The sequence below is a fragment of the Notolepis coatsorum genome (genome assembly GCF_963971535.1).
Source record: "Notolepis coatsorum genome assembly, chromosome: 1".
In the NCBI taxonomy this organism is placed as follows: Eukaryota; Metazoa; Chordata; class Actinopteri; order Aulopiformes; family Paralepididae; genus Notolepis; species Notolepis coatsorum.
The window spans coordinates 44574432-44597520 of NC_140165.1; positions in this window are offsets into that span (position 1 = coordinate 44574432).

Genomic DNA, 23089 nt, shown 5'->3' on the forward strand with positions numbered 1-23089 from the left:
TAGATGTCCATAGATACCACGGACATGCAAATAACCCTTGTAGAAGTGGAGCAATATTCCATTTACTTGGATATGTAATTTTAGGCAAATTTTCTGAAAATATGGCTAGGGTTAAGAGGTTAAATGGGTCCTGGTGAGCAGGCGGGCAGCAGAGTTCTGTACATACACAATCCACATGTAGTTTCCTCCTTGGATGTTGAGCGTGTATGAAAGGCCTCTGTTGGGAAGCGATGATGTGAGGTAGCTTTAGGAGCCGCTCTGCAAGCACCTGGTCAACGGCCTCGCCTGCCAAATGCTTCCGACAGTCGTCAGGCTTTGTTTATGACACAGGATGGCAGGACAAAATGAAAACACAGGGACCCACTGCTGTTCATATTAACCTACACTAAAACTAAACAACATAAAGAGCTATTCATATGTGTGAACCCTTTTTCCTCGGGTGGGCAGTCCACTGGGCAGGAGGGGGGTGGGCAGGGGGGCTGGGTAGGAGGGGGGGTGGAGGAGGACGATGATATGGCTACTCTGATGGATTCCACCTTCCTAATGAAGAAGTTTAGGAATTATTCATATTTGGAGGGGGAGGCATCAGGGCTCTTACTTGCAGGGCCAAGGTCAAAAGATGGCCAGTCCCACATCCCTACTAACACAATTGGCAGTGTTAGCGGGTGGGAAGCCGGTGGGGTATGTGTCCTGGTCGTTGTAAACTGTGACTCGTACCAGTGGCGGCCGCCACTGGGGGGCGCTAGAGTGCCGCCCCCCCTCAGGCCCTGCCCTGGTTATATGAGAGAATAACAAGAAAAAATATTTTTTAGTTTTTTTCTTTTATAGCCCTATAAATAATATAAACATGTTTAAAATGAATAATATTTACTCATTTTAAGTATGTTTGTGTTTCCAATGCACAATATAACGTTAATAAATAAAATAATAAATACTTGTTTTCTTGAACAGGAAGTGACTCACTTTTTTTTTTTTTTTTTTTTTTGGCCCGGGCTAGACGCGATAGCGCTCTGAGTGCGCGTCACTGTGTGATCGCTGTATCCGTAGCAGCCAATCAGTGCGTAACGCGTTGTGCGTTGAAATATGACTATTATGTTGGAATCCGGGCGCGATTTGAAGCGGTCTAGGCAGCAGCGTCACGAATTTCTGTAGCCGCATTTCGCGGAGACGCTCTCTGATTGGCCGACGCCAGTATTTTTTTCCGTAGCAGCATTTCGCGGAGACGATCTCTGATTGGCCGAATCCACTTTCTAATGTTCCAATTCTAGCTTATTCCTAGGTTGGTGCGGTAGAGATAGTTGTTGTTGTTGTGAGATGTAGCTGGTTGTCTTGGAGCGTGATGGCAAGTTCTTTCAACGGTTAGGCTTAGGCACTCTTTCAAAGTTGGTTAAGGTTAGAGTTTGTCTTAGAGCATGGCGATAGAACACCAGGTAGTTTGCAGGCTGTTCGAGGCGGACATGGACAAAGGCACTCACAGTACTTGTTGGCTATTAACAAGCTATATTATGGATGCAGTGTGGAGGGACATGCATGGACAATGGATGGACATCAACACAGGCTGGATGGACAATGCCATGGAGTGGATAATATATACTTTATCAACAAGCCCTTCTGCCAACAACAAGGTAGATTGGCGATATTTCTCTCTCTCTCTCTCTCTCTCTCTCTCTCTCTCTCTCTCTCTCTCTCTCTCTCTCTCTCTCTCTCTCTGCCACTCAGATAACGCTTCTCTCTCAGCCACTCAGCTAACGCTGGCTTCTCTCTCTCTCTCTCTCTCTCTCTCTCTCTCTCTTTCTTTTGGATTGAAAATACGTGGATTATGGCTTGTTCAATATCGTCTATGTTTGAATGAATGAATGAATGAAAACTTTATTAACAGATTGCAGAATGGGTACAATACAGTACGGCTCAATACACACAATTGTTAAGGGGATGCAGACCTGAGAAAGACGTTTGTCTTGTTTACATCAGGGTCCCAGATTTTCAATTCATATCGATAGTTTAATAGCTAGCCTTGGCTCGTTTAACAATATGCAAAATGTGTGTACAGCCCTGTACTCATACTGAAGTTCTTCTTGGTATATAATACTACATATACTAGGTCTGATTGTGTAACGAATCGATTCCACGTCGCGCTGTGTGTGAGAGAGAGAAGGAGAGAGAGGGAGAGATCTGAGTGTGTTTGGAGACGGAGCGAGTTTTGTTTCTAACTTTTCTGTTTATATATTGCGTTTCAAGTTGTGAATTAGACTATACTTTATTTGACTGGTTGTGTGTTGTTGTAGTAACAGCTGAGCGACTCGTTCATACGAGCCGATTCATTGCCGTGAGCGTGAGTCGAATCGCTCACGTCTTGCCATGAGTCGGTTGCACTGTACATGTTTGCAAAATGTTTTGGTATAGCGCCCCTAGTGGAGAGAGAACCAGCAGCCGCTACTGACTCGTACTGGTTGGGCGCCTGTTCAGCAGGGAGGGGATCTGGGGGAAATAGCATGAACCTCCGCACCCGTTACGTTCGCCCAGTGAAACTCCTCGCTGTCAGGTGAAAAGAAGCGGCTGGCGACTCCACATGTATCGGAGGAGGCATGTGGTAGTTCTACACCCTCCCCAGGCCGACAGTGGGGCAATGCGTGCAACGACCAGGAAGGGAATTGGCATAACGACAAAATTGTGATGGGTTAAATCATTTTTTAAAGATGGCCAGTCCCTGAGGATCGGGGGGGTGTATCAGAGATATCCCCTCGCTGTCAGTGATCTGGTAATCTGGTTATTTACCGTGTAGAAGTGTTATCGGAAAATCGGTTCTACAAAACTCATGGTAAGTCATGGTCGTGGTGAAAGAACCATTTTTGGTGCTAACTTACAAACTTTATTTTTATTATTACTATTATTATTATTTTCACATACAGACAGCTTCTGTGTGGGCTAACGTGACCCGTGACAGATCAAGAGGGGGGAAATAAACCTCTCCGACTCGAAGCACAAAGCACTAAAAAAATACAATCCCGGTCATGCTGTTCCACTCCGACTCCATTACGAACGAGTGGCTCTTGGAATATATATATATATATATATTCCTTTTCATTTTGTCTCTCCCCTTGAATAATCACAGGACTCCCGGGTGGGCATTTGAGCAAATTGGAAGGAGACCGAGAGGTGCTTGTCCCCACGGAACCCGTAATCTCTCTAGATCTTGTTCTAAGTAAAGGACTCACATCCCTCGGTTGTCTTCCCTCGGAGCTGTGGAGCCTCATGCTGAACGAGCCATTCATCAGCTGATAAGAGCCGGGAGGGGGGGGGGGCACCGTCCTCTGTAAACCCCGCTCTCTTAAAACTCCCCTTTTAGTTGAACTTAAAGGCCCTATCGGTGATCCAAATGTAACCAAAATTGGTTACCCTCCTCCATTGAATGAATGAATGAAAAGTAAATTTTTTAACATGTATTCTTTACATCCCTCTAAACAGGGGTGCAGTCGTAATATGGGCGGAGGCCAAACGGTATCCTATTATTATGCAAAGTCTAGGCACTTATCACCTAGACTTTGCATAATAATAGGATGTGCGCACTTCGAAGCCCAAACGCCGTTTGACCGCGGTTGCCCAGCACTGCACCACTGCCTCTAAATAAATCATAATATCAAGCTTTGTCAAACAGAATAATCAGAATGAAAAATGTATTATAAACAAAAAGTCAAGAGCAATGTACAGTAGTTAGTTGACATGTTTAAAAAAGGAGTAGAGGGAAGCTAAGCTTATTGATCGCTACCCCCTTACATTTTTCATCCATACATTTTACTTGAATTTAGTATAATACATTTGACTCCTCCTCCTCCATTCATACTGTAACTTTATGAACGCAGAGTCAACGCACTGTTATGCAATGGATGCTCTTTCTATGTCAGGTCACATTTACACAACATTTAAATGTAGTCATTTTTAGCCGACGCTTTTATCCAAAGCAAGTCAGCAGGAAGGGTACAACTCTTGGCAGCTAAGGGTACAGTAAGTGGTATTGTTAGTACTACTATTGTTAGTATAAGTTAACGGTGTCAAACTTGAGTGCTACACTCACACTAATTTCTTAAAAGAAGTGTGTTTTTAGTCGACGGCGCACGATTTGGGCAGGTTTCGGTTGTCCTGACTGGTGGGAAGTTTGTTCCACCATTGTATAGAGGACTGAGAATAACCTTCTTCACTTTGATGACTTTACATGACGTGACTTTATCGTGTGTATATTTAAGATGGCGTTGTGCGTCAGGCGCGCTTGAAACATCACCTGCACTAAATAAGAGAATGTTGGAGCCTTAGTGTGCTTAGCTGTTTCTTTGTTTATTTAATGGGACTGCGGTGGCCTGAAGGTTAGAGAAGCGGGTTTGTGACCGGAAGGTCACCGGTTCGAACCGACAGGAAAAATTAATAACTCTCCCATCCCTCGATACCAAACCGCTCAAGTGCCCTTGAGCAATGCACTTAACCCACAACTGCTCCAGTGGAGTTTCTCAGTGGCCAACTGTGTCAGACAGTGGTTGTACTGGGCAGCTCATATGGTCAACTGTGTCAGACTGTGGTTGTACTGGGCAGCTCCTAGTGGTCAACTGTGTCAGACTGTGGTTGTACTGGGCAGCTCCTAGTGGTCAACAGTGTCATACTGTGGTTGTACTGGGCAGCTCCTAGTGGTCAACTGTGTCAGACTGTGGTTGTACTGGGCAGCTCCTAGTGGTCAACAGTGTCATACTGTGGTTGTACTGGTAAAAAAGGCTGGTTCAGTCCTTGGCAGGAGTGTGGACCCACTGGGGGTTGTGATGGAGAGGAGCACACGGAGTAAGCTGCAGGCCATCATGAACAATGACAGCCACCCTCTACACCACACCCTGGCAGGACAGAGGAGCAGTCGCAGTGGACGGCTCATATCGCTGCGATCGAGGACTAAGTGGTTCAGGCTATCCTTTGTCCCCACAGCCATCAGACTGTTCAACACCATATGACCCCCCCCCCTCTCTCTCTCTCTCTCTCTCTCTCTCTCTCTCTCTCTCTCTCTCTCTCTCTCTCTTTCTCTCTCTCTCTCTCTCTCTCTCTCTCTCTCACTCTTTCATGACCTGGGCACGCCCCGCGCCCCCCCATTGGGACAATGTGCAACTCCTAGTGATCAACAGTGTCAGACTGTGGTTAGGCAGCTCCTAGTGGTCAATATTGTCAGACTGTGGTTGTACTGGGCAGTACTGGTGTTGCTGAAAAAGAGCATGCATGCTCAGCAAACCTACCCTGGGTTAAATACAAAACAAAATCATGATAATAATAATACTAAAAATAGTAGTGGAGTTTGTATTCTCTAGTTCTTTGACTCAGCTCTTGATATGATTGTTACAAATGATTGTTTGTATTTTTCTGTATTTGGTGTGGCAGTGTCGGTAAATCACAGTGAAATAGACCTATACGCTGGTTTATGATGGGTTAATAAAGTACAGAAAAGCAAATTTTACATCTAACGATCCAAAACGGATGTTAACTCATTGTGCGGCAATCACGGAAAAAGTCGGGTTAACTCGCCAACCGTTCAGCGCCAATCACGAGAAAAGTCGGGTTTTAATCGTTATTTCTTTTATTAGCGATATCCATTCATTTTCATCCATCCAGATGTTATCATTGGGAATGGGTCTGAGCTTGCAAAATGGCAAATACCGCCGCCTACGCCTTCCAGCAGGTATTGCACTCTATTAGAAATGGTGTAGTTTCTGTTCAGGGACGATCTGAGCCGTGGGCGGGGTTTAAATACTCAGGTGAGGTAGGCCTATACAACGATGGCATGGAACAGTAACCCCGCCCGCCCGCCCGCCCATGTGTAACACTATGTAATGTGGGACGTACTTCCACGAGCAGTATTTGGAATGGCGATCAGATAATTGGATTATTTCTTTTGCATTACATCAGATACCAGGTAAGGACTCTATATACAATCTTGCATTGATCTGATATTTATTTCTACCCCGATCGCGGCTGTCTGTGTGTGTGTGGCTATGTGTGGCTGTGTGCCGTTGGGTGCAGGAGGGGACTGGGGGAGCCTCGCGCTACGAGGCCCTTTTCATTCTTGCATGAGGAAGGATAATAACAATGATCTAGCGTTGATTTCAGGATGATTAGATAATCAGGCGAAAAATGACAACGTGTTTAGCAGTGATGGGAATAACGGCGCTATAAGTAATAGCGTTACTAACGGCGTTAGTTTTTTCAGTAATGAGTAATCTAACGGATTACTCTTCCAATCTTAATAACGCCGTTACCGTTACTGCAAAAAAATGTGGCGCGTTGAATGAACCTGTTTCTTTCATCAGACAGATCTCTGCGCTGAGAGGCAATATGTTCTTCCTTGTTTAGTGTGCAGTGCGCGAGCCAACCACAAACATGCTGACGATTGGCTGAGGTTGAGTAAAATGTCATGGTAAGCCAATCAGAGATAGAGGTTGGCGGGTGTCTCCAGAGTCTGACACACGTTTTGAGCCCAAATAATCCAAAACTAATCCAACGGAACAACACAAGCGAGCAGTCAGCGTGAGACCGCGGGTCCATGAGCGTTTTTTGTTCACTCTTGTTGTGTTGCAGCGCAGGGCTGCACTATACAGTAGTGGCTCTACTGCTGACAGGCTCAACATAGTTTTGCACTTCCTGTATGTCTGTATGTCATGCATGTCTTAAATGTCATGATTAGATTAGTTTAGATGATTCGATTAGATTCTTATATCTGTATGTTGTGCATGTCATAAATGTCATGAATTGAAAATGGGAGACCCTGATGTAAACAAGACGAAAGTCTTTCTCTGGTCTGCATCACCTTAACAATTGTGTGTATTGAGCTGTACTGTACTGTACCCATTCTGAAATCTGATAATAAAAATGTTCAATCAATCAGTATATATTTGTTATTTATTTTTGGTATAGTGCTTAACAAGCATAATTTAATGTTGCCCAAAAACTGCCTGTTGAGGGGCAATACATATCAAAAGTTCCAAAACATCTATTGTGTTTGTATTTGTATGATCCACTATATAAACATAGTAATTATAATATCTACATACATGGCATTTGATTGGAGGCTAGTCTCACTTTAAAATAGTTTAGATTTGTGTATGAAAGTAACGCAATAGTTACTTTCTGAAGTAACTAGTTACTTTTATAATTTGTAACTGAGTAAGTCATTTAGTTACTTTTTGGAAGAAGTAACTAGTAACTGTAACTAGTTACTTTTTAAAAGTAACTTGCCCAACACTGGTGTTGAGTGTATTCCACTAAAGGGCTATTATCGCGTCTTTTCCTGGGATTACTAAGAATCACCAAAACTATATTCATATTCAAAACGGTATAAAACGGAAATGTACGGATGAAAAAACAATCCGTTTTATACATGTTGACTGGAAGCAACTCACAGACAATCGACGGGTGTATTAGACCCATAGATATATTATAAGATATATTTTAAGCACTCGCAAGTGAACAAAGCGCCCCATTGACATACAGTGCTGGCGTAATAGCGCCCTCTGGCGCCCCGACCCGTGGCGCAGAATGAGTTAATATACCCAATATTTATACAGTATGGTAAAGAAAATCATGGATTGGGGCTTTAAGATGTCACTTTCTCGGAGCTACAGAGTCTCATGACCATCTATCAACTGATAAGAGAACGAGCAAAGAGTAGAATAAAAACTCTCACTCTTCTTCAGACCCCTCCTTTTACATAAAGTTAAAGGGCTACTTCACAAAATAAAATAAAACAATGCAGATTTGTTTTGCACATAATCTCCCAAACAATCCAAAAACCGTCAATCTAAATGAATTTGTGCAAAACTGATTTGAGTTTTTGGATGACTGTAGAGATTATGTGCGAAATAAATCAGCATTGGTGATGTGCAAGTGCCCCTTTAAGCTCGAGAACCCACGGTAAGCCCCACTTGGGAGCGCAGGAGGATTTACGCATCCCAGATCTGACCACTTGTCGCTGGAGTGGCTCCAAAGCACATTTGTGTGCGGCCTTGATGCAAAGTCCCTGCGTCCCTTTTTAACACGGCACATTAGCCGGAGGCCGGCTTGGAGACGCAGGGGGCGTGATCGCTTAATTGCAACAGGACCACTTGTCGTTTCGGCAGTGGTGATAAATCACCCGACTTAAAGATGGGAATTCCACCCTAAAAAATCGCATTCCCCAGATAGTATTCCTGTAATACTCAAGTTTCGATTTGTGAACATAAGAGAGTCTCTCCCTGAGCGGAATACCCAAGAGGCAGTGGTCAGCTGGTGATGTCATCAAGAGATAATGGCGGTGAATAATGGAACGGCTCCTAGAAAACTATGACAGTTCCCATGGTGGTTTTATTTGTACATGCATGGGAACATGTCTGGTTCAGGGCTCAAGCACAAAGTCGGCCACTAATTAATGTCTAATGGACCGACTCCCGAACGTGTCAGTCGATGACATCACAGATTCTAGACTGAGAGGGAGGTTTGCCCTGAGTGGGAGGTTCGAAGGGTCAAAGTGGGTATCAAACAAGAGGGAAGACTGTCAGGTTTTAGACTGTGGATACCAAACAGAAGGTAAAGAACTGTTAAACAGTAATCCAGAACTATTTTATTAATGCACTGTAAAAAAACTGTGATTTTATATGTCTGCACTTGATGTGCTAATTTTATGTCTATTCTCTTCTAAAACTGAATCAAACCATAAACAAAAAGTGGCCTGTTGGGATGTTAAATCCTAATGTGAAAAACTGTGATTTTATATGGCTGCACTTTATGTGCTCATTTTACCCTTGCTATTATTTTACTTATTTCTATGCCCCACTATTCGCTGGGTGCATACTATGACCTGTATCATGTTTTGTAACAGATTACAGAAATCCAAGAAGCCTATTGGAACGTGAGGTTTTGATTTGATTTGATGATTTTGATTCATATCTGAATTATTTTATCCCACTTCATGCTTTGCTCTTGCTGCTTGTTTTACACTGATTTGATGTCTTGTTTCTTACTGATGTAAAGCACTTTGGACTGCAATCCCCTGTATGAAAGGTGCTATACAAATAAAGTGTATTATTGTTCCAATTTTCAGCTCAGCGAATGGACTGTTCTCGCTCTATGTTCACAGGTACTGACTTGACTGTCCAAGATGACTGGAATAGAACAAGTTAGATTCTGTGTTAGGGTGGATTTTCTCTTTAAGTATATGCAGGCCCCCGGGCCAAATTTTGACATTATGGGCCCTACATGTGAATGACTGCCCCACACTATATCATTATTTATGGACCCCTTCCTTGCCTGTCAACCCAATCCCCAAACCTAACCAGCTGTCTTGTTATGACCAAATAACCCTCCCCCCTACACACACGCACGCACACACACACACACACACACACACACACACACACACATACACACACACACACACACACACACACACACACACACACACACACACACACACACACACACACACACACACACACACACACACACACACACACATACACACACACACGCGCGCGCGTGCACGCGCGCACGCACACACACACACACACACACACACACACACACACACACACACACACACACACACACACACACACACACACACACACACACACACACACAGGCCTCTTCCCCACCTTATTATCACATCACATTAGACCCATTAAATGCTTTAACCTGCTTTGCTTTCATGATTTGAGTACAGCTGTTCACAGTGTGTATCGGGTACCAGCATGCAGTCCTTGTCCTCAATTACACTCACAGATGTGTTAAAAATTACACAAACTGTTAAGGAGCATTGAAAACACACACACACACACAATACCCTGATATGATCTTCAAGCCACTGATTGCTGCATGACAATCCCACCGAGATTGGCGCACAGAGGATGTCCTGGTTCAAAATCTAAATTCTTGAGATAGAGTCTCGACTCTAGAGAAAGAGATTATACGTCAGCTGATGGAGATGAAGTGAGGAGCTGGAAGACAGAAAGTCTTCTCCCCGAGTCCCCCCCCCCTCCTCCCCCAACTTAGATAAGTACATGATATGGGTACTTAGATATAATTGTCGTGTTCCCGTAGGGAAATTTGTTCTGGATGCTGTTATGCGGCTTCAAAATAACAGCATAATAATCAAGAATACAACTTAAAAAAACATCAACAACCAAAGAATGATCAACAATAGATCTCATTAGACAGCCCATTACAAACACGCACCACGTGGCTGATATTCACACACAATATTCACTCAAACACAGTCAGTTGCAATGGCAACATAGTGCATGACCCCAGTGGCCCACAAACTACTTTACCTATAAGCATCGAGAATCTTATGGAATGGGCACTTCACCAAAACTAACAATGCTGATTTATTTTGCACATAATCTCACACACACATCCAAAAAACCTAAACGGGTTTTGTACACATTCATTCAGTTTGACAGTTATTGTGAGTAAGTGAGTTTGAATACGGCTGTGTAAATTACAGCACCGTGAAATGATGAAGACGGAAAAAATGGCAATACCTCGTCTTCCAGGGACTGCTACCTTATCATTTCATGGAGCTGTAATTAACACAAGGATTCAATGTCCCCGACGATATCACCGGTGGCCATATTTAAACTCAAGTACTCAATAGCTTGTCAAACTACATTAATGCGTGCAAAGCTGAGTTTTGGGACCGATTATGTGCCAAATACATCAGCATGTGCCCCTTTAATGGTCATAGCAGCGGTTAGGAACCCTGGGTGTTTCTTCAGAAGGTACTGTATACAAGCCTTGTATGGGACGCAAACAGGCTGGATAAGCTGGTCAGGAAGGCCAGTAATGTGGTTGAGGTGGAGCTGGACTCTCTAGCGATGGTGGCGGAGAGGAGGAGCCTTGCTAAGCTCCCCACCCACCCACTACACACAGACTTGGCTGACGGGAAGAGCATGTTCAGTGCTAGACTAACACTCCCTAAATGTAGCACTGAATGGCACAGGAAGTCCTTCATTCCGACAGCCATCAGACTTTACAATGCATCAATGTGCCTCCCTGCATCACTGAGCACAGGGTGACAGTTACCATCTTCCTGGACTTTTACTTTTAAAACAACACTGTTCAATATTACACTTATTGTAGACTTCTGTATATTTTTACTGTATATTCTAAAATAGAATGTATATACATAACATACGAAATGTGAATCCCGGTCCGTACTCTATTATTATTATCTTATTCGTAGGTAGGCCTATTTTATTCGTATTCTTAGGCAACTTGTTTTGTTATTCTTATTTGTGACTTTATTCTGTCTAAATGTCTAAATGTTTACTGTGAGCGATTTGTAGTGTAACATTTCCCTCGGGATGATTAAAGTATTTCTATTCTATCTATTCTATTCTATTGAATGAGAAGTCAGTGAGACGGGAGTAAGCCCCCTCTTGAGACCAGGGGCTGTTCGCAGGGCCGGATTAACGACCGGGCCGTCCGGGCCGCGGCCCGTGGGCCTCTAGTGATGAGGGGCCTCAAAAAAGACAATATAGGCCCCAAATAATTTATAATTTTTTAGTAACTTTTATTTTTTATTTTTTTGGAGGCCCCTCGTCACTAGAGGCCCCAAATAATTAATAATCTTTTTGTAACTTTTATTTTTTATTTTTTTGGAGGCCCCTCGTCAATATAGGCCCCAAATAATTTATAATTTTTTTGTAACTTTTATTTTTTATTTTTTTGGAGGCCCCTCGTCACTCGAGGCCTTTTGGAGGCCCCTCGTCAATATAGGCCCCAAATCAGTTATAATTTTTTTGTAACTTTTATTTTTTATTTTTTTGGAGGCCCCTCGTCACTAGAGGCCTTTTGGAGGCCCCTGGTCACTAGAGGCCCCAAATTATAATTATTGTTTTTTTTACTTTTATTTAATTTTTTTTGAGGCCCCTCGTCACTAGAGGCCCCAAATATTTGTTTATTCTTTTTAAACTTTTATTTAAAAAATTTGGATGCCCCTCGTCACTAGAGGCCCCACATTTTATTTAATTTTTTTTTCTTATTTTGGAGATCGATGTCATACTGTGACACTGAAATGAAAACATATTTCATCAACAAAAATATTTAGTCAACAAAAATATTTCATCAACTAAAATATACAGTACGTCACACCCTGCCGTCTGCAAGTGGCTAATCTTGAGTATTTTTTCTCCTCTTCATACGAGTTTGAGGTTTTCCGTTTGAGGTAAAAACAGCAATAAAAAAAAAACTCCACATCCCAGCCCCGACGCCTGAATACTTTTACCAACGGATTTCCAGTTCCGCGTTCTGCGCTCTGATTGGCCACTGACGTTTCTGGTAGCGCCAATCGTGTGACGCCTCTTTCTTTCACCGGTTAAGATTAGGCACTATTTCGAAGTTGGTTAAGGTTAGAGTTTGTCTTAGAGCAGGGCGATAGAACACCAGCCCTGATTCCATACTCTAACCTTAACCAACTTCGAAAGAGTTGCCTAAGAAACGTCAGTGGCCAATCAGATCGCACCAGAAACGTCAGTGGCCAATCAGATCGCAGAACGCGAACGCGGAACTGGAAATCCGTTGGTAAAAGAATAGACGCAGCCCCGACACGAATGAGGCAGATTGGGATCATTATTCATGACAGACAGCAGAGACACGCCGGTGCTGATAGCGGATATCATCGAGCTCCCCCTAGTGACTTGGGGCCTCCACTACACACTAGTAAAAAAAAAAAAAAATACGAAAAAAATAAAAATATAATCAGATCCTCATCCAGCGTTTACTTTCACAGCATCTATAGTGACTACTAGTATCATCTCATCTCTTCTCTATCTATTTTTATAAAAAAAAAATGTATTGCAAATAAAAATATGATTGATTGTTTGATAATGAGGGGTGAGAGACGTTGAGTCTACGTGACACTGACATCCAGGTCCAGGGGTCACTGTCAGGTCAGGTCAGGTCAGGTGACCACTGACCGCGAGCATTGCACTTGCAAGTTGATCAAGTAGGCTAAGACTTGAGTAGTACTGTATGATCATATGAGACTCAAAAAACATGGATAAAAAAGTTAAACGGTGGGAAAGCGGAGCTGCTAAATTAAAATCTAAACAGGAAACGGACAGAAAGAGCGCGTTACTTCGGCAAAGCATACCGAATATCTCTACTTTTTTCACCCCGTCAGGTAAGGAGGAGGATAGCCCCCTGGCTAGCACTAGTAGTAGCAGCAACGTTAAAGAGGCTGAGCCAGGCGCCGCGGCAGAGAGGACGAGAATGCTAACGTTATTATTATTTATTATTGATGCTAGCGACAGAGAAGAGGCAGCGGCAGCCTCTAGTTCAGCCGGCCCACCACCACCAGTGGCTGCCACCTGTTTGTATACGCCCGCCGCATTTCCACAGCCCAGCCCCAACACCAACACGAATTACTCTGACTCTGAGGCAGACTGCGATGATGACAGCTCGCCGCCGGCGGTGCTTGAACATGAAAAACAGGAGGATTGGTTGGACAATGTTAAGGATCCAGCTTTTTTTTTAAGTCACATATAAAAACGCCAATGTGTGTGGGTGTGGGGGGGGGGGGGGGGGGGGGGGGGCTCCACAAAAATCTGGCCGGGGGCCTCTGAATTCTTAATCTGGCCTTGACTGTTCGTCCTTCCAACTTGACCACTTGCCACGTAAGAGGGCCTTTGAAGCACCTTTTGTGTAGCCTCATCTTAAAGAACGCAGCGGCCCGCCTGATCTCAAACCTACCAAAGTCAGCCCATGTCACCCCACTTCTCAGGGACCTGCACTGGCTCCCCATTGCCGCACGAATCCTCTTCAAGGCCCTCGACCTGGTATATCGTGCGGCGAAGGGAACGGCCCTCGCCTACTTCCGGTCAATGGTCTCTAACTACACACCCTCAAGACCCCTACGCTCTACATGTTCTGGCCGCCTCAGACTCACTCCTATCCGAGCTCCGGGAGGGTCATCAAAGAGAAGTCGCCTATTCTCGGTCCTTGCCCCACAATGGTGGAACAAACTTCCCACCACAGTTAGGACAGGAGAAACCCGTCCAATCTTTCGCCGTCGACTAAAGACACACTTATTCAATCATTATCTAAAAGAAATAAAAAAACATGCACTTGTCCTAATATACTAACCTACACTGTAGCACTCAACACTTTGATGAACATTGTTACTCAGCTGATAGAGTTGTACCCTTCCTGCTGTCTTGTTGTACAAAACGTGTAACTAAATGACGTAACTCGCCAGCTCCTCTATTTCAATTTTACAGTGCCCTCTCTCGCCGGAGACAGAGTTTTTGAGGAGTCCTTCAGGGAGTCACGGCTCAGCTTGCATATACACTCACAATCGACTTCGGCTTCGTGATTGATTGAGTTCAGTGGGCGATTTGTTCAAATATAAAGACTAACTGCGGGGCACCGAAGCACCGTTTTCTATCATTTATCCTTTAGGATATGTGGTTAACAAGGGGAGCGCTGTGTAACGCTGTGACTTTATGGCTTTCATTAGTGTCCTCAGTCGGCCTCACCGGGGTGACGCTGAACCCGGTCTCATCAGCAGCAAAAATCTGGCCGGGGGCCTCTGAATTCTTAATCTGGCCTTGACTGTTCGTCCTTCCAACTTGACCACTTGCCACGTAAGAGGGCCTTTGAAGCACCTTTTGTGTAGCCTCATCTTAAAGAACGCAGCGGCCCGCCTGATCTCAAACCTACCAAAGTCAGCCCATGTCACCCCACTTCTCAGGGACCTGCACTGGCTCCCCATTGCCGCACGAATCCTCTTCAAGGCCCTCGACCTGGTATATCGTGCGGCGAAGGGAACGGCCCTCGCCTACTTCCGGTCAATGGTCTCTAACTACACACCCTCAAGACCCCTACGCTCTACATGTTCTGGCCGCCTCAGACTCACTCCTATCCGAGCTCCGGGAGGGTCATCAAAGAGAAGTCGCCTATTCTCGGTCCTTGCCCCACAATGGTGGAACAAACTTCCCACCACAGTTAGGACAGGAGAAACCCGTCCAATCTTTCGCCGTCGACTAAAGACACACTTATTCAATCATTATCTAAAAGAAATAAAAAAACATGCACTTGTCCTAATATACTAACCTACACTGTAGCACTCAACACTTTGATGAACATTGTTACTCAGCTGATAGAGTTGTACCCTTCCTGCTGTCTTGTTGTACAAAACGTGTAACTAAATGACGTAACTCGCCAGCTCCTCTATTTCAATTTTACAGTGCCCTCTCTCGCCGGAGACAGAGTTTTTGAGGAGTCCTTCAGGGAGTCACGGCTCAGCTTGCATATACACTCACAATCGACTTCGGCTTCGTGATTGATTGAGTTCAGTGGGCGATTTGTTCAAATATAAAGACTAACTGCGGGGCACCGAAGCACCGTTTTCTATCATTTATCCTTTAGGATATGTGGTTAACAAGGGGAGCGCTGTGTAACGCTGTGACTTTATGGCTTTCATTAGTGTCCTCAGTCGGCCTCACCGGGGTGACGCTGAACCCGGTCTCATCAGCAGTTTTCCCCGCGTTCCTCTCTTTGCAGCGGCGGCTGTCGAAAGGCACCTTGAAGTTTTACTAATCCACTCAACGTTCTAAACAAATGCCTGCAATCAACTGGTGGGAAGGAGAACTATAGTGCGCCGCTGCAGATGCTAGCTAGAGACACGGCTCTGGACGCTAGCGCTTAGCGGACAATGGAGGCGATAAACCCTTCCTATCCATTCTATTTCTTGTAAGTAGAGGATTTGATGCATATGCTGTGCTTACAGCTGACACGTTACCTTGGCTTGAAAAGGCCCTCCCACTGTTGTAGTACTCGAGTCCAGGACTGATTTTCAGGACTCGTGACTCAACTTGAACTTGAGCACTGATGACTCGGACTCAGAAGGTGCAGACGAGGACTCAGACGTGTTAATTGATGAATACAGTTATATATATATTATATATATATATAAAAAGTGTAATAGGCCCTAATAATTTGGCATAAGATATTTGGCTAGTGCATTTGTTTGGCTATTGTGTCACAAACTAAATAAACTCCCTTTGAAATGGTGACCGCTGTGACATTTATATTTAATGTAGATTAATTTTTTTTGACTTTGACTGCCAGAGTGGAGTGGACTCAACCTTGATGACTCGGACTCGGACTAGGGTAATGGAGACTCGACTCTGGCTCTTCTTTGGTGACTCGGACTTGGACTCGGACTCGAACACTGGCGACTCGAGACTCGACTCGGACTCGAGATTTAGTGACTCGTCTACAACACCGCTTCCCGGCATATCGATGCAAAGGGCAACGTGGGATTCACTCTGTTCTGTATACCTTAACCATTTCACTGCCACACTACAGAAGGTTAACCCTTTACTATCACACTACCGCCGGGTGTGATAGTAAAGGGTTAACGTTCTGTAGTGTGGCAGTAAAAGGGTTAACCTTCTGTGTATTGTCGCAGTGAAAGGGTTAACCGTTTGGTAGTGCAGCAGTGAAAGGGTTAAAGCAAGTGGCTGTGGACCAGGACCTCCTGTAGAGCATGGCTCCTACGCGCTGCGCAATGACATTAAAGCAATCATTTGCATCTTTCTTTGCAGGGAACAACGCGTCCCTCATTTGTGTCTTCATCACACTGGAATTAATTCACGAGTCGTCGGCCGTTTATATGGCGCATTTCTAGACACTCATAGCGGGTTAGAGTGTAGAGCGGAAATTGCCGCCTCCGCCAACACATGTGTCTCATCCCAACCTTGGGCTACGCAGGATCAATGGCCGCCACACACCGGCACCAGGCACATAACACACAATACACAATGCTGTAGCTGAAAGGCACAGGAAACAAGCTGGAGCTACTGCCTCTTGACCTAATTGACTGTGTTCTGCAGAATCCTCTGTAATGATTTGTTTTATCTGCGGTCGACATTGTCCCCCTGTGAAGAGGCTTGTTCCCAGGCGCCAAGCTAGAGTGTGGAAATAAATGCCTACATGAGGATCAAGAAGAAAATCGCACCACATTTCTTCACTTCCTGAAAAACTGCCTTTTCTTTTCCGGAGATGCTAGTTTTCTGCAGCACACTAGTACTGTTATGATGACATAACTACCTCATACTATAGTTTTCCCATATAATACATTGGGCATAATATATACCTGCATATACATTTACATTTACATTAGTCATTTAGCTGACGCTTTTATCCAAAGCGACTTACAAGTTCTGTACGACAAGTCATCAGGAAGGGCACAACTCTATCAGCTGGGTAACAATGTTCATCAAAGTGTTGAGTGCTACAGTGTAGGCTAGTTTATTAGGACAAGTGCATGACAGTAAGGCTAGTTAGGGTTAGATTTTTTTTTTTTTTTTTATATATGTATTTTTTCAGATACCTACATATACACCTGCATATACCCTTATAACTCTGTATGATGTGCAGTACAGCATTTACAATAATGCTGCATATACCGTATACATGTTTATTCTTACCGTCTCTCTCTCTCTCTCTCTCTCTCTCTCTCTCTCTCTCTCTCTCTCTCTCTCTCTCTCTCTCTCTCTCTCTCTCTCTCTCTCTCTCTCTCTCTCTCTCTCTCTCTCTCTATAGTGTATATCCAAATCTGTACATCTGCATATAATCATTTTTACATATCTGTAGATACTATATCTATATGTACATATCCCTTACCTACTCTTACTAGTTACGCTGCTGGCCAGTATGACTTACTACCATAGTGTCTTTAAACCTGTATCACTGTATATATTAATACCACAACTCTGTACATAATCTGATTAGCACTATACTCAATACTAATTTATATTAGTATTGCACTTTACTGTAACATTTGCACTGTGGTTGGATGCTTGTTATTTTTGTTTCGTATTTTCGTTGTGCTGTATAATGACAATACATTTAAAAAAAAATATTAGCTACACCCCTCCCCCAGTAACCTTTTTACATTAAGGCCTCTCTCAGCTAAATCAACTAAATAGGAATGATGTCAAGGGCGTCATGCAAGCCAAAGCAGGGGGGGCACAATTAGAGTGGGGGACATGGGGGTCCTTCCCTGAAAAAGAAAAGAAAGAAAATAATTAATTAATTAGATCAGTTTTTGTAGCTCAGTATCTATTTAGATCTATTACATCATTAAAATAATATATTTGAATCAGAGCATAAAAATAATTGAAAAAAATATTGTAATATAAAAAGATTTGGTATTTGGCGGGGCATGATCCCCCCCCCCCCCCCCCCCCCCCCCCCCTCCTCCTCCAGCTTCAATGGGCATGACGCCACTGAATGATGTCAACTTGATATTTAATCTCCACTCTCCAATCAGTCAATTATACAACATAACATGAAGCCAATGTAAAAGATGCATTCCAAAATATAAATTGAGAGACATTTTTCTCTTCTACATTTTTGCTCTGTGATTCTTGTGCAGAACCCCTGAAGGCCTATACTAGATTCTCCTTATAGACCCTGGCCTTGCTGTTCTTCATAACACACTCAGGCTATGTAATCTGCAATCTATGTAATCCGTAATCGATGTAATCTGTAATCTATGTAATCTGTAATCCATGTAATCTCATGCACATCTTTGTGCTAAGCCTTTGAGTCCCTGGATGTGGATCCTAGAGGAATGTCGCTGAGCAGGACTCTTATGTCCACACACTGACAGAAGACAATGGCCTTCTCCCTCAAGGCCATGAGACCTGTCTTCAAAACAGTTTTCAAGGCCAAAAATTCCTTCGGCAGGAGGAAGAACTTGCAATTGGTTGTAAAACAATCCAACTGCATTGATGTATGAAAGATTGTATCGTAGCTTTAAGATTATCATCACCAATGTTGTTAATGTCCCACCTTTACATAGATGTATTTGCACTGAAGCATAAAAGTCCCTTGAGGAGGATCTAATGGTTTCTCCATATGCCAGCGTTGGTCTTTTGACTCATGTTTTACTACTTTTCATGAGAGATAAAAATTATTGAACCCTTTCAGTAAATCTTTTGGAACAGTTTCTCAGAACGTTCAAGGGCGAATTATTCTGACATCGTTGTCACAGCGCTAAGCTCTCAAAATGCGTATCCCCTATAAGCGGGATCCCATGCATAAGACTTCTTCGTAAAATATTTTCTTCTCTCACAAGGTGAACCAAGGCCCCCTTTGGAGTGACTCTCCTTACGTATAGTTGTCCTCCAAAAAAAGGCAGCTGTCTGCTTCATCGCCATGCATTCGACAGCACACCTGCAAAAAATTAACCCAGCGATCACAGCTGACACGGTTTACACAGCGGTGAGATGATTTAACACCCGGCCCCAGACGAAAACACTGCATGTATCCATAGATATATCTCCCAATTTGTCACTCTGCATGCAGAGCTTGAAGGGGTCCTGTGGGTGACTGAGTTTGGAGGAAATGAGGGGTAACGAACTTCATCAGGTTTTTTTGGTTTGTTTGCTAAATTGTGTTTGTGTTTTGTCCTCTTTTTTCTAGGTAATTTAAATAATTGGTTTAGTTTTTATAATGGTGTCGAAGGGACTTTATTCTTTCAAGATATCGGCGTGCACACACCAAAGCGATAGGGAGGGGGGTGAAACATGCCATTACGGTTAGTTGTTACTTTTCTGGAGGCTGTGCAATTGTGATGATCATAACATTGTTCTGTGGGTGGGAGAGAGAGAGAGAGAGAGAGAGAGAGAGAGAGAGAGAGAGAGAGAGAGAGAGAGAGAGAGAGAGAGAGAGAGAGAGAGAGAGAGAGAGAGAGAGAGAGAGAGAGAGAGAGAGAGAGAGAGAGAGAGAGAGAGAGAGAGAGAGAGAGAGAGAGAGAGAGAGGATGAGAACATCTAAAAATAGATACACTTTGCAGCCAGACAAACATACTATAAAGTGAGACGGCAAGAAAGGTCAGCCTCTCATCTGTGTTCCCAAACATTAGCATTCCTCCACCTATGCATGTCACAAGCAACATTAATACTGTATATGTGCACACAACAACTGTCACAAGCAACATTAATACTGTATATGTGCACACAACAACTGTCACAAGCAACATTAATACTGTATATGTGCACTCAACAACTGTCACAAGCAACATTCATACTGTATATGTGCACACAACAACTGTCACAAGCAACATTAATACTGTATATGTGCACACAACAACTGTCACAAGCAACATTAATACTGTATATGTGCACACAACAACTGTCACAAGCAACATTCATACTGTATATGTGCACACAACAACTGTCACAAGCAACATTAATACTGTATATGTGCACACAACAACTGTCACAAGCAACATTCATACTGTATATGTGCACACAACAACTGTCACAAGCAACATTAATACTGTATATGTGCACACAACAACTGTCACAAGCAACATTAATACTGTATATGTGCACACAACAACTGTCACAAGCAACATTCATACTGTATATGTGCACACAACAACTGTCACAAGCAACATTAATACTGTATATGTGCACACAACAACTGTCACAAGCAACATTAATACTGTATATGTGCACACAACAACTGTCACAAGCAACATTCATACTGTATATGTGCACACAACAACTGTCACAAGCAACATTAATACTGTATATGTGCACACAACAACTGTCACAAGCAACATTCATACTGTATATGTGCACACAACAACTGTCACAAGCAACATTAATACTGTATATGTGCACACAACAACTGTCACACGCAACATTAATACTGTACATGTGCACACAGCAACTGGCACAAGCAACATTCATACTGTATATGTGCACACAACAACTGCGAGAACAAACTGTTTGCAACGAAGAGGGGAAAAAAACACTAAAAAAACACATATTTCTCAATTTAGGATAACACACTCTCCCTCTCTCGCCTTATCTCTGTATGTCTGTGTCTGTCTGTATACTATGCCTCTCTTTCTGTATGTCTCTCAATCTCTCTCTCAATCTCTCTCTCTCTCTCTCTCTCTCTCTCTCTCTCTCTCTCTCTCTCTCTCTCTCTCTCTCTCTCTCTCTCTCTCTCTCCCTCCTGCTGATTGACACCAAAACAGCTTGGAGGACATACTCTGCATGCCTAAATAATTTCCCGCGTGGAGCACAAAGAGGTGACGCTCAAAACAAGCTCTGACGAGAGCGACAGGAATCCGGAGACATCGGGGGAGGAGGAGAAGAGAAGAGAGAGAAGATAACACACGAGGAGAGGAACGTGAAGCTGTACAGTCACCGTCCTGTTGAGAGGGAGCATGTCTATGTTCCCCGGGTCCTATGTTCCCCGGTAGCGATAGATAGTCAGACCACCAGCCCTGATTCCAAACTCTAACCTTAACCAACTTCGAAAGAGGGCCTAAGCTTAACCAGTTCGAAACAAGGCGGACATTAATAATTAATAAAATAATAAAAATTTATAAAATGTTCAATCAATCAATCAGGTAACATAGGACCCGGGGAACATAGGACCCGGGGAGCATAGGGATGACCCCTGTTGGGAGATCAAACTTGTCATCCCCAAATATATCTGTATCTCTCTACTGTCTTGTGTCTTCATTTTAGACATGCTACTATATGTAAAACCACATGCCTGTTTAAGAGGTTACGAGGGAGGGAACTCTTAAAAAAAAGAAAAAAACAGGGTGGCGGCTGGGTGGCGTAGCGGAGATTGCACTCGTCACCAATGCAAGAGACTCCGGTCTCGAATCCTGCTGTCAGCATTTCCTGCGGCTTGGGCCAGTCGTCTTACTATCTCAATTGACAGAGGTAGCGGGTGGAAGTCGATGAGTGGGGATTGGAGGTTGTGGACAGCGACTCCTACAGGTCGGTTGGGTGACGCCTGCACAGCAGAGACAGGAAGTGTCGGGGCAGCGTGAGCCTCCCACGCGTTACTCCTCACCACTGAGAGTCCGCACTGTCTCGTGAAAATATGCAACAGGCTGCCTCCTTGTGTACCGGAGGGGACACATGAAGCCGACCAGTGGGAGGCATAGTCTAGCAACGTTCAAGACAGGGGAGGGGAGAATTGGCAATACGGGAGAAAAATAAGGAGAAAAAGTGGATACAAAAATAAAAAATAAAAAACAACAGGGCTTTTGAGGTGATGAGATCACTGCACCCAGGCAGCAGTGGTTCGGCAAAACATAGTTCAGAGTATATATCTGCTTAGAAAACGAAAATGTTGAATTTTTTATTATTATTATTTCTCCACGTGGTAAACACACAGGTCACAACATGTTTACAGGGATGTTTTGGAGTGTATTTTGGGTGACTGTTGGGAACTAGGCTACACTGGCACACCTACTTCCAGTGAATGACGCTAAGCTAGGCTTACTGTGCGGCTGTTCCCTAAGCCTAATGCATGCACAGAGAAGAAAAGGGTATGCATCTGCTTGTCTAACTCCAGGGTAGATGGCAAATAAGCTAATTTCCCAAAAAGATGGCGTGTGCTTTTAAGTGTAGTGAGGCAGCAAAAATTGCTTGGAGTCTGATGGTCTGAAATGGTCTGCATTGGAGGATTCTTGAGATTTGGAGAGCATGGCACAGAGGTGTGTGTGTGTGTCCTCTACTTCCTATGCCTTCTGGAACATTTTAGACTGTCCTCACTTTGAAATACAGCAGTTTCAAGGTCAGGGGTTAAGGTAAGGTTAAGGTAAAGGTTAAGATGTGGCATGTAGAGGTGAGGGTCAAGGTTCAGTTAGGATATAGGAGACAAATGTAGCCAGTGGAATGTATTCAAGATACAAGTATGTGTGGGTGTGTGTGCGAAGGGATATATATATACAGTATATGAGAGAGAGGGCAGTGAGGGGGAGAGAAAGAGAGAAAAAAAGTGTTAAATAGGGGAATGATAGACACAAAGTGAGGGAGATACAGTATGAAAGAGAGCGAGAGAGAGGACAGACGTAGTGAGGGAGAGAGAAAATGCTTGAGGAGAGCATGGTGAGGAAGAGAGGAAGGAAAGGGAGAGGTAGTATGAAAGAGAGGAGAGAGGTAGAAAGAGAGAGAGAGAAAGAGAGAGAGAAAGAGGGGTAGAGAGAGAGAAAGAGGGGTAGAGGAAGAGGCCGGCCTCTGGGTCTCACTGCAGCCTG